This window comes from Bos indicus x Bos taurus, chromosome X, assembly GCF_003369695.1.
Source record: "Bos indicus x Bos taurus breed Angus x Brahman F1 hybrid chromosome X, Bos_hybrid_MaternalHap_v2.0, whole genome shotgun sequence".
NCBI classification, from domain to species: domain Eukaryota; kingdom Metazoa; phylum Chordata; class Mammalia; order Artiodactyla; family Bovidae; genus Bos; species Bos indicus x Bos taurus.
The window spans coordinates 48,882,741-48,895,406 of record NC_040105.1 but is presented as its reverse complement, the minus strand read 5'-3'; the positions used below and the strand labels follow the sequence as shown (position 1 = coordinate 48,895,406).

Here is a 12,666-nt window from a genome sequence, read left to right as displayed (position 1 = left end):
TCTGTGTTACTTTCATGTCTTGGCTATTGTAAATAGTGCTGCAATAAACACTACAGCACATATGTCTGTTTGAATTGTGGTTTTCTCAGGGTATATGTGGAGAATAAAATGGCAACCCACTCCAGTACTCTTGCCTGGAAAATCCCATGGATGGAGGAGCCTGGTAGGCTGCAGTCCATGGGGTCGTTAAGAGTCAGACACGACTGAGCGACTTCACTTTCACTTTTCACTTTTCATGCATAGGAGAAGGAAATGGCAACCCACTCCAGTGTTCTTGCCTGGAGAATCCCTGGGACAGGGGAGCCTGATGAGCTGCCATCTATGGGGTCGCACAGAGTCAGACACGACTGAAGTGACTTAGCAGCAGCAGCAGCAGCAGGGTATATGCCTGGTAGTGGGATTTCTGAGTCATATGATACTTTTCTAAGGAACTCACATACTTTTTTCCATTGTGGCTGTATCAGTTTATATATATTCTTACCAACATTGCAAGAGTGTTCCCTTTTCTCCACATCCTCTCCAGCATTAATTATTTGTAGATTTTTTTTGATGATATTCTTTCTGTGTGTTTTAATTTTAAATACATTTCCAGTATCCTGCATTTGTACTCTCCTCACAATTGCTTGTTTTTATATCATATTTTTGTGTAGTTCATTTCCTACCTTTATTCTTGTCTTTATCCATCAACTTTTTTATTTGTAATGGTCTTGCTTTTTGTAGTGGACTTTTCTTTTCTACTTACAGAATTTCCTTTAGCATTTGTTGCAAACATAGTCTGGTGTTGCTGAATTCTCTTAACTTTTTCTTGTCTATAAACTTTGAGTTCTCTGTTGCATCTTAATATGAGCCTTGCTAGGTAGAGTATTCTTGGTTTGTAGGTTCTTCCTTTCATCACTTTAAATATGCCATGCCATTCCCTTTGACCTGCAAAGTTCCTACTGGGAAATCAGCTGATTACCTTATGGAGTTCCCTGACATGGTATTTGTTGCTTTTCCTTTGTTGCTTTTAATATCTTCTTTGTTTTTAATTTTTGTCAGTTTGATTAAAATGTAACTCTCTGTTCCTCCTTCAGTTTATCCTGCCTGAGGTTCTCTGTGCTTCTTGTACCTGGGTAACTGTTTCCTTTCCCATGTGGGGAAAGTTTTCAGCTATTATCTCTCCAAGTATTTTTTTCAAGTCATTTCTCTCTCTGTTCTCTTTCTGGGATCCCTATAATGCAAATGTTCATACATTTAATGTTGTCCTAGAGGTCTCTTAGACTGTCGTTATCTTTTTCTCATTCTTTATTCTGTTCCACAGCAGTTGTTTCCACCATTCTATCTTCCAGCTCACTGTTTTTCTGTTATTCTCCCTCAGTTCCTCTGATATTGATTCTTTCTAGTGTATTTTTAATTTAACTATTGTATTGTTCATCTCTTTGTTTGTTTTTTATTTATTTTTATTGAAGGATAATTGCTTTACAGAATTTTCTGTCAAACCTCAACACGAATCAGCCATAGGTATACATATATCCCCTCCCTTTGAAACTCCCTCCCATCTCCCTCCCCATCCCACCCCTCTAGGTTGATAAAGAGCCCCTATTTGAGTTTCCTGAGCCATACAGGAAATTCCTGTTGGCTATCTGTATTACATATGGTAATGTAAGTTTCCATGTTACTCTTTCCATACATCTCACCCTCTCCTCCCCTCTCCCCATGTCCATAAATCTATTCTCTATGTCTGTTTCTCCACTGTTGCCCTGTAAATAAATTATTCAGTACCATTTTTCTAGATTCCGTATATATGTGTTAGAATACGGTATTTATATTTCTCTTTCTGACTCACTTCACTATGTATAATAGGTTCCAGGTTCATCCACCTCATTAGAACTGACTCAAATGCATTCCTTTTTATGGCTGAGTAATATTCCATTGTGTATATATACCACAACTTCTTTATCCATCATCTGTTGATGGACATCTAGGTTGTTTCCATGTTCTAGCTATTGTAAATAGTACTGCAGTGAACAGTGGGATACATGTGTCTATTTCAATTTTGTTTTCCTCAGGGTATATGCCTAGGAGTGGAATTGCTGGATCATATGGTGGTTTTATTCCTAGTTTTTTAAGGAATCTCCATGCCATCTTCCATAGTGGTTGTATCAATTTACATTCCAACCAACAGTACAAGAGTGTTCACTTTTCTCCACACCCTTTCCAGCATTTACTGTTTGTAGACTTTTTGATGAGGGCCATTCTAACCCGTGTGAGGTGATATCTAATTGTAGTTTTGATTTGCATTTCTCTAATAATGAGCAATGTTGAACATCTCTTCATGTGTTTGTTAGCCATCTGTATGTCTTCTTTGGAGAGATGTCTGTTTAGGTCTTTTTCCCACTTTTTGATTGGGTTGTTTATTTTTCTGGTATTGAGTTGTATGAGCTGCTTGTATATTTTGGAAATTAACCCTTTGTTAGTTGTTTCATTTGCTATTATTTTCTCCCGTTCTGAGGGTTGTCTTTTCACTTTGCTCATAGTTTCCTTTGTTTGCTTTTAGTCCTTCTGCATCTTTGTTAAACATTTTTTGCATCTTCATAATCTGTACCTCCATTCTTTTCCTGAGATTTTGGATTATCTTCACTATCATTACTCTGGATTATATTTCAGCATATTGCCTATTTCCACTTCATTTTGTTGTTCTTCTGGGGTTTTATCTTGTTCCTTCATTTGGGATATATTCCTCGTTCATCTCTTTTTGTCTAACTTTCTGTGATTGCAGTTTCTTTTCTGCAAGCTGTTGGACTGTTGGATGAGGCTATCTAAGGGCCTTTTGCAGGCTTCTTGGTGAGAGGATCTGGTTCCTTCCTGCTGGTGGTTGGAGCTGGGTCCTGTCTCTCTGGTTGGCAGAGCTCTGCTCAAGAAGGCTTTACCCAGCCTGTAAGCTGATATGTGGGACTCTGTTCCCTCCCTGTTGGTTGTTTGGCCTGGAACATCCCAGCACTGAAGCTTACAGGCTGTTAAGTGAGGCTAAGTCTTGAGTAGAAAATGGTGTTCTGCAGGAAGGCTTGTACCAATGAGTACTTTCCCGAACTGTTGTCTACCAGTGTCTTTGTCCCTGCAGTGAGCCACAGCCACCCCCAGCTCCACAGCAGACCCTCCGATACTAACAGGTAGGTGTGATCTAGTCTCTTATGAGGTCACTGATTTTTGCCCATGTGTCCTGATGCTCACAGGGTCTTGTTTTCCCCCTCCAATAGTGCGGTTTTTCTTTCTTCCTGTCCCGTGGAATTCCTGTGATCACCCTCACTGTCCATCAAAGCCAGATTCTCTGGGGTCTCCTTCTCTTGTTGACCCAACCCCAGGCTGGGAATCCTGATGTGTGGCTCAGGACTTTCACTCTGTCTCATTGCCACTTCTGTGTTGTGTTTGGATACTGGGTACCAATTTTTGGTAGATTCCTGTGTTTTTTTATCGATTGTTCTTTAGCAATTAGTTGTGATTTTCATGTTTTAATGAGAAGGTGTTGCTTATGTCCTTCTACTCTGTCATTTTGTCAGCCATCTGTATAGCCTTTATCAAGGTCACTGCAGCAGTACATATGAGGCTTGTCTTGGGCACTACATGATGAACAGACCACACTGGCTGCCAGAATTTTATAATGTATATAAAGGTTTTAATTGGGTTCACTCCTGTATATAGGTCATCCAGATAGTCCCCAAAACATATTATGCTCACAAGACCATATCCTTGAAGGAGCTTCTAGTGGAGGGATGACACGTGGATGCATATTCCAGGGGTAGAGAGAAAGAAGGGGCCTCCAGCAAGATCTTCCAACAGTTTCATTCACCCCATGACCTATAATTATTTATCTTTGACTTTAGCCATTTTGATTATGACTGTGTCTTGCTGTGGGTCTGTTTGGGTTCAATCTTTGTTTTCCTGTACCTGAATATTTTTCCTTTTCCAGGTTTTGGAAATTTTCTTCTATAATTTTATTAAATGTATTTTTACCCCCTTATCTATCTCTTCTCTTTCTGGAACCCCTATAATGTGAGTGTTTGTATGCTTGATGTTATCCCCAAAATCTCTTAATCAGTTTCCATTTTTAAAAATTTAGTTTTCTTTTTCCTGTTGTGCTGCTGATTTATATTCTATCTTTCAGATAGAATGCATTCTTCTGTATGCATTCTTCTGTATCACCTAGTTTGCTGTTCACTCCTTCTAGTGTGTTTTTTATTTACTTTATTTTTACTTCTTTAAAAAATGATTTTATTTATTTATTTTTGTTTGTGCTAGGTCTTCATTGCTTCATAGGCTTTTCTCTAGTTGTGGTGAGTGGGGGCTACTCTTGTTATGTTGCACTGGCTTCTCATTTTCATGGCCTCTCTTGTTACAGAGTATGGGCTCTAGGGTGCATGGGCTTCAGTAGTTGCAGCATGTGGGCTCAACAGTTGTGGCTCTGGTTGCTAGAGTACAAGCTCAGTGGTTGTGGCATGCAGGCTCAGTCGTCCTGCAGCATGTGGGATCCTCCCAGACCAGGGATCAAACCCATGTCTTCTTCATTGGCAGGCGGATACTTTACCACTGAGTCACTAGGGAAACCTTATTCTTTACTTCTGCCCTATTTTATATATATATATATATATTTTTTTTTTTTCTGCTTCCTTGTTAAAATTTTCATTGTGCTCATCTATTCTCTTACATCATTTAGTTAGCATTGTTATTACTAATGCTTTGAATTCTTTATCTAATAAATTGTTCATTTCTGTTTTATTGGTTCCTTTTTTTCTTTTTCAAATGAGAAAAATTCCTCTGTCTTCTCAATTTGCTTATTCTTCTCTGTCTCTGTGAAATTAAGTAAAACAATTATCTTGAAGGGATGTCCTTATGTGTGAGTCTATGTGTGCCTAGTGACTTTCGTGATAGAGCTAGATTTGATGTGAGCATAAGTCACATCTTTTCTCAGGGTGTAATAGCATCTATCATCGTGGTAGAAGATGGGGCTGAAGAGTCAGGGGCTAAGGCAGAAAGCAAATGTGAAGAGGGGCTTTCCCTCTGTTCAGTGACTGTCACCACCCTATTGGGGGTTGGGTCAGATCTCAGGTTGCTGGAACAGAAGCCCTGAGGGTTGAGTCTGAAGTACCTCAGTTCCCTTGAAGTGTGTATTCTTCTGCTTTCCAGCACAGTCTCCCTTAGCCCCAGAGAAAAGCAGTGCTGGGGCAAGAGGTAATGGTGTGGGTACTGAACAAGGGTCAGGGCATAGAGTATGGTATGGCAGTCTGGCCACTTTCAGCAATCTGGTCTTCCTGTGATGTGCTGCCTGTGCTATCAACCACAATGGCTGCCCAGTCCCTGCTCAGACATGCTTAGTGTCTGAGTCACTGTGACATCTTATAGCTGAGCTCTTTCTTCATTTCTGACTGCTTTTGCTTTAGTGGGGAGCTTGAGTGTGAGGCAGATGGGGCTACAGTGTTTGCTTGATTCAGGCTGGGGCATACACCAGATTGGTCACAGGGAATGAGTCAACGACCTGTGTGGTTTCAATTCAACCTTTCCTGCTTCCTTTCCCTCCTTCAATGGAGCAAGCAAGCATTCAAGTGCTCATCACAAAGAGAGTCAAGGCTTCCCACAGCACTCTTGAGCCTCCAGTCAGCCAAGGGGGCGCTTCCATTTGTCAGACTCCAGGGGTGGGTCATCTAATATGTTGCTCAAACTACTCACTCTCCAGTGAATGTCTATGCCTGTATAGTCTCCCTTTTCCTCTGAATCTTCTCCCAGAGGCACAAGTCCTAATCTGATCATTTCTTTTCCCTTCCTACCCAATTCTTCATGTATCTTTCTTTCTTACAACCTTGATTGTTCAGGAGTCTTTCTGCTGGTCTTCAGTTAGTTTTCACTGAGCATTTTTTTCCACTTGTAGATGTATTTTTGATATGTTCATGGGGGAGGGCCACATCCTCCTACTCCACCATCTTGATTTGAGTCCTTAAAACACTTTTATATATAACACAGAATACAAATAACTTGATAGAAAAATGTTCAAGGAACAGACAGTTCTTAGAAGGCAAAATATTAATGACCAATAATGATAATTAATTAACTTCCTTATTAATCATTGAAGTATAATTCAAGATATCATTTTTAGCACATCACATTTGCAACAATCAAAAATCTATGTAATCTGTTTTAGGGAGGATGTGGTGATATATACACTGGTTATGAGAGTGTGTATTTTTATATTAGCAGCATTAAAACTTTAAAGTGTGTACTCTTTGACACATAATTTGCTTATGGAATCTATGGGAAAATTCTTACATATAGACAAATATGCTTTTTTATTATAAAGAAAAATTTCAAAGATAGAAATTCCTTTTGAGAGAGGAATGACTATTCTGTCATGCAGTATAATATTGTGAGCTGTTGAAATATGTAGATAGATCTATTTTGATAAAGAAAAATCATTAATATCTTATTAAGTGGTTAAAGTGAATTAAAACAATTTGCAGAATGAACTAATTTATATTCAAACTGTCTAAATTTTATATTACTGTAAGTACTATCTGTATGAACATTTAAATGCATAGAAAAGGATTTAGAAAGAACTGATACCTGTGATTTCTTTTAGAAATAGAACTGAAGAAAAGTAGAAGTTTGGTGACAAGGATAATTTTGTTTAGGTTGTTTAAATTATATACTGTTCAATTATAAACATGTATTATTTCTGTAAATAAGTACAGATTTTCTGGAGAATAAAATACACCAGGTATAAATAATATGCCTATTATCAGCATCTTATGACTTTGATTTAATGTTTATGAAGAAATACACTAATAATTTTGCTTCCCTTATAATCTGCCTAGAAGGAAATGTGGGGTGTTACCTTCTCAAGAGACATATCTAATCTGTATAATTATTGCATTTCTCAATATAAATGAATAAATTGTCCTCTTTTATATCTTTCAGTCTTATGATATAATCATCAAAATTTCACCTCCTGTATTTGGATGGATTCTGGGACATGACCAGTAGATCTCTAAATTTGAAGACCCCAGCCTGGATTGTGGTGACCTCACCAAAGCAAATAATGCCTGTGAGGTGGTCCTGCAGCAGCCAGTCAATGCTCTCTTTTGGTGACACTCAGTCTTTGCTGTATAACTTTGAATTCTTATAAATCCATTAAGTTTCCAATAAAGTTTTTCTCTCATTTGCTGTTAGTTCTATATGACTATGATCTAGTAAATTGTCAATTTTCAGTAAAGGTTTCATAGTAATTCCAAGCATCAGTAAAATTGGTATCAAAGTATGACCTTCTTCCTAAGAATTACCATTCACTGATTCTTTATAGTGTGAAAATACCAGAAGAATGAGGGGGGAGGATTGAGGGGAAATATGAAAAATAATTAAATTCCCAGCACATTCTCTTTACTATCAACTTTTCTATGGTATCTTATCTATTCTATGGCATTCCTTATTCTTCTACATCTTAACTGCTTTCTTGGTCAAGATGGCTGCTATGCTTTTCATTTGCTATTTTCTAATTTACTTCTAAAACACTCAGTATTAAACAAATAGGTTATCTTAATTAAAAACATTAATAAAAATTATGATAAAAAATAAAAGGAAAACGGGAAAATTTCAGTCAGCAATTTTAGTATTTTCACATTGTTCATGTATTTTTCATAAATCATAGGAAAAATTAAAGTTAAATTTTGGAGATCTTTATGTACATTAATATAAAAATGATGCAATAATTAAAACAACCTATTATTTATGTAGAAATGTGTACACAAGTCAATATAACAGGATATAAACCCCAGAAATGGACACATAGAAGACTTTAAAGGTAGTATGTCAAGTAAGTGAGGAATGGCTGAATCATTCATTAAATTGTATAAAGAATATCTGGCTGATCATATGAGGAAAAAACAGATTAGATCTTCCCCCTCATACCACGAATTTAAATTAAATACATCAAATCACAAAAATATTAGAAAAAACTTTGGTGAATATTTATATTATTGTACAATGAGCATACCCCATGCATAATAATTTAGTTTTTCAAAAGATGGTGTTTAACTATTTATGATGTAATAAATGCTACAAACTATGGAAATATGAGGGTGAGTAAGATAGTAGTCAGTATAACTTGCAGTTTAACAGGAAAGGCAGTTAATTAAACAAATTTATAAAGCAAGTCTGGATCTACATACTGAAGCTGCCTTCAGTGATCTCTCCTCATCTTTCAGTTCAGCATTCCTTTGCTTACTTCATTTTCAGCCTTTTTCTTCATATTGAGAAAGATGGTACCTCAGTACCTTCAGAATTATATTACATTAAGCTCACACACTCAGAAGGAGAAGCAATCTCTTTTCCAAGTTCCCATATTAATAGCTCCAAAAGTACTCAGTTTGACCTTGCTTGGATCACATATGAATTTATGGACAAATCACTATCCACTAGAATGGGTGCTCTGATTGGCCAGTTTAAAGATTATATTCTTACCTCTATGGAGAGGAAGGTAGGGTTCCTGATTGACATTCTCACCAGAGTCATACTGAATCAGGAAATGGCAATTCCCAAAAGGAAGAGACACAAGACAGATTAAAAAGTAGTATATATATATATATATATATATATCCACTAAGCAAGAAAATATTTCCTACTTGACAAATTAAAAAACAATTTAGCTAAACTATAAAGTAGATGGAGTGGTGAGAGATCAGACAGGAGTGATAGGTAGAGGTGATCACAAGGATTTACGTAAATTGTTTTACAGAATTTAGACTTTATACCTATGGGTTTTTTTAATTGCAATAAAATATACATAATATAAAATTTATCATTTATTCATTTAAATTAACTCTTTTAATTAAAAAATGTTTTTGACCATGCCATGTGGCATGTGGGATCTTAGTTCTCCAACCAGGGATTTAATCTGTGCTCCCCACAGTGGAAGCATGGAATCTCAACCACTGGACCACCAAGGAGGTCCCTAACCATTTTTTTAAATTGGAGGATAATTGCTTTACAATAATGTGGTCTTTGCCATACATCAACACGAATCAGCCATTGTACATTTATACATGGTTAATATGCAATTGTAACCACCATCCATTCTCAAGAATTTTTCATTTTCCCAAACTGAAATTCTGTATTCATAAAACAGTAACTCTCCATTCTTCCCTCCCACCAGTTCCTAGAAACCACCATTTTATTTTTTGTTTCTATGAATTAAACTACTCTATGTACCTCATATCAGTGGAATTATACAATATTTGTATATAGCTTATTTCAGATTGTATAATCTCTTCAAGTTTCATCCATGTTGTAGCAATGTATCAGAATGCCTTCCCTTTTTTAAATTGTGGTAAAATACGCACAACATAAAATTATAATTTCTAACTTTACAGCTTAGTAGTGTTGAATATACTCATATCATACAATCTATCTCAAATCCCTTTTCATCTTGCAAAGTGAAAATTCTATGCACATTACATAATAATTCATTTACCTCTATACCAAGCCACTGGCAGACAACATTTCACTTTCTGTTTCTATGAGACTGACTACTATAGATACCTCATATAAGTATAATAATACAGCATATGTATTTTTGTTATGTGATTGGCTTATTTCATTTAGCATAATATCCTCAATTCATGTTGCACCATGTGACAAGACTTCCTTCTTTTAAAGATTTTTTTTTTTTTTGTAAACACTTTATTTTTTTAGAACAGTTTTAGGCTCACAGAAAAATTAAGTGTAAAGTATAGAGTTCCCATGCATTCCCACCCCAATAGGTGCATAAACTCCCCCATCATCACCCACTACAGTGGTGTATTTGTCACAAATGATGAACCTAAATTGACCCATTGTAATACAAAGTTTACTCTAGGATTCTCTCCTAGTGTTTTACATTAAGTTTTTCATTCTGTGGGTTTGGACAAAGGTATAATAATATGTGTACATCATTATAGTAGTGCACATCGTATTTACACCACACTAAAAATCGCCTGTGCTCCACTGATTCATGCCTCCTCTCCCTACCACCAAATCCGGACAACCACTTGTCTTTTTACTAACTCCATAGATTTGCTTTTTCCTGAGTGTTATGTCCCTGGAATCATACAATATGTACTCCATTCAGTTTGGCCTTTTTCACTTAGTAATATGCATTTAAGTTTCTTTCATGTCTTCATGGCATGATAGCTCATTTATTTTTATTGCTGAATAATATTCAATTGTTTCGATGTACCACAGTTTATAAATCCATTCACTTATTGAAAGACTTCTTGGGTGCTTCCAAGTTCTGGCAATTATGAATAAAGCTCCCATAAACATCCTTGTGCAGATTTTTGTTTGGACATAAGTTTTCAATTCTTTGGTTAAATATCAAGAATGCAATTGCTGAACTGTAGGAAAAGAATTGGATTAGCTTTGTAAGAAATCACAAACTGCTGACCAAAGTGGTGGTACAGTTTTGCATTCCAACAAGGAATGAATTAGTGTTCCTATTGCTCTTCATATCCTAGCCAGCATTAGCTACTTTCAGTGTTCTGTGTTTTGGTCATGCTAATAGGTATGTAGTGGTATCTTACTGTTGCTTAAACTTATATTTCCCTGATGACATATGATGTGGGGCACTTTTTCATATGCTTCTTTGTCATGTGTATATCCTCATTGATGCTATGTTTGATAAAATTTTTGGCTTATTTTTTAATCATGTTTTTTGCTGCCTTATTTGTGAGTTTTAATTATTTGTATTGTTGAGTAACATTCCTTAAGCACATGTGTTTTTTTCTTGTGGAGAGCTCTAAATTTCTTGTATTTAAAGTAACATTGGTTTATAACATTGTGTAAGTTTCAAGTATACAATATTATATTTCAACTTCTTTATACTATAGCCTGATCACCACTAAAAGTTTAGTTTTCATCTATCATCATATAGTTGACCACCTTACCAATTTCATCTTCCCCCAGCCCCCTCCCCCAGTGGTAACTATTAATATGTTCTCTGTATCTATATGTATAATTTTGTTCATTCAGGAGCAGACCAATCAACCTGTGCTCAAGCTGCAGCTCAGCCAATCAGATCATGTGTCTCTGAGGGTGTTGGTGTGGCCATTTTCCCTAAGGTAGGAGATTTACAACACAATAGAGTCGAGTTCCCAATTGAAGGCCTGTTTTAGAAGGACAATCTCTCAGCCTGGGGAAGGGGGGTAGTCTAGGGGCCATGTCCCATGCCTGGCAGTTCCAGTAATTCTCAACTGGAAAAACGCCTGGGAAGGTCAGAATCAAAGCAAGTTTATTAGTCCTCATCCACCTCTGCCATCCCAACCTCCACCTATTGATTCAAGGGCAAATATATTCTTTTCTTATTTTGTTAACTCTTTGGGAATAGGAACTCCTTTAAAACATCCAAGGAAAGCATGGACCTTACCCCTTGAAAAACACCATTCTGCTTTGCATTCACAAGGATGTCTCCTGATCCTTCTCCCCCTTCGAGGCCCAAACGTCACCCAGGTTCTGATTCCCTAATGAAAGGGTTGCAAGTGGCCCCCATCCAAGCACTGCTGCATTTTAAGTTTTATTCACTGTGCAGGCATGATGAAAGAACTTGTAAGAAAAGAGAACCTCAGGGCCTGCCAAAATGCTGGGGAAAGAGTGGAGCAATCAGGGAAGGCAACTGGGTTCTGAACAGTCTTTGTGAGGAAAGGCACATTTAAAAGACTAGTGCTTCAGGATATCTCATTCTTTAATGTGACAAATAGTCGAGCTCTCCCTTTTCAAGGCTTGGGCTCTGCTGAATCCACTCCTTTACAGTCCAGGCTCAAAACCATCTCCAAGAAAAAAAAATGCAAAAAGGCAAAATGGTTGTCTCAGGAGGCCTTACAAATAGCTGAGAAAAGAAGAGAAGTGAAAGTGAAATGTGAAAGTCGCTCAGTCATGTCTGACTCTTTACAAAACCACGGACTGTCCATGGAATTCTCCAGGCCAGAATACTTTAGTAGGTAGCCTTTCCTTTCTCCAAGGGCTCTTCCCATCCCAGGGATCAAACCCATGTCTGCTGCATTGCAGGTGGATTCTTTACCAGGTGAGCCACAAGGGAAGCCCATCTGAATGCAGACAAGATATGTCTTGGTTTACCTAGAGACTTCCTTTGTGTTGAGCTATCCCGAGGCAGTACCATTGTAAATGACTGTGTGGAATATCTTTGGGCACAAACCTGTTGTGCTTTTCAGAATGATTTTTGCTTTCATTTTGTTTTTGTAAAATAAAGTTCCTTACGGGGTCTTATTGGGAAAGACCCAGTGATTATTTTTGAAGTACCTGGTTTACAGGGTACTTTTAACCTAGGCCTGCTTTTAACTTCCTCTATTGTCCTAAGACTTTTATGGGGCTCAGTTCAGTTCAGTTCACTTGCTCAGTCGTGTCCGACTCTTTGCGACCCCATGAATCGCAGCACGCCAGGCCTCCCTGTCCACCACCAACTCCCGGATCTCACTCCGACTCACATCCATTGAGTCAGTGATGCCATCCAGCCATCTCATCCTCTGTCATCCCCTTCTCCTCCTGCCCCCAATCCCTCCAAGCATCAGAGTCTTTTCCAATGAGTCAACTCTTCACATGAGGTGGCCAAAGTACTGGAGTTTCAGCTTTAGCATCATTCCTTCCAAAGAATTCCCA

At 37.5% G+C, this 12,666-nt stretch overlaps 1 protein-coding gene across 3 annotated transcripts in view; it reads left to right on the top strand.

The window, feature by feature from the left end:
* The window catches only part of NBDY (negative regulator of P-body association), a 67,214-nt gene that overhangs the window by 50,437 nt on the left and 4,111 nt on the right, over nucleotides 1-12,666 (top strand). For 2 of the 3 annotated variants that reach the window (XM_027533541.1, XM_027533542.1), the window contains one exon: nucleotides 6,943-7,193. The gene's annotated coding sequence lies outside the window, so the exon portion shown is untranslated. Of the gene's footprint in view, nucleotides 1-6,942; nucleotides 11,115-12,666 lie in introns of those variants that run through there. The other variant, XR_003509577.1, reaches the window with a different exon arrangement.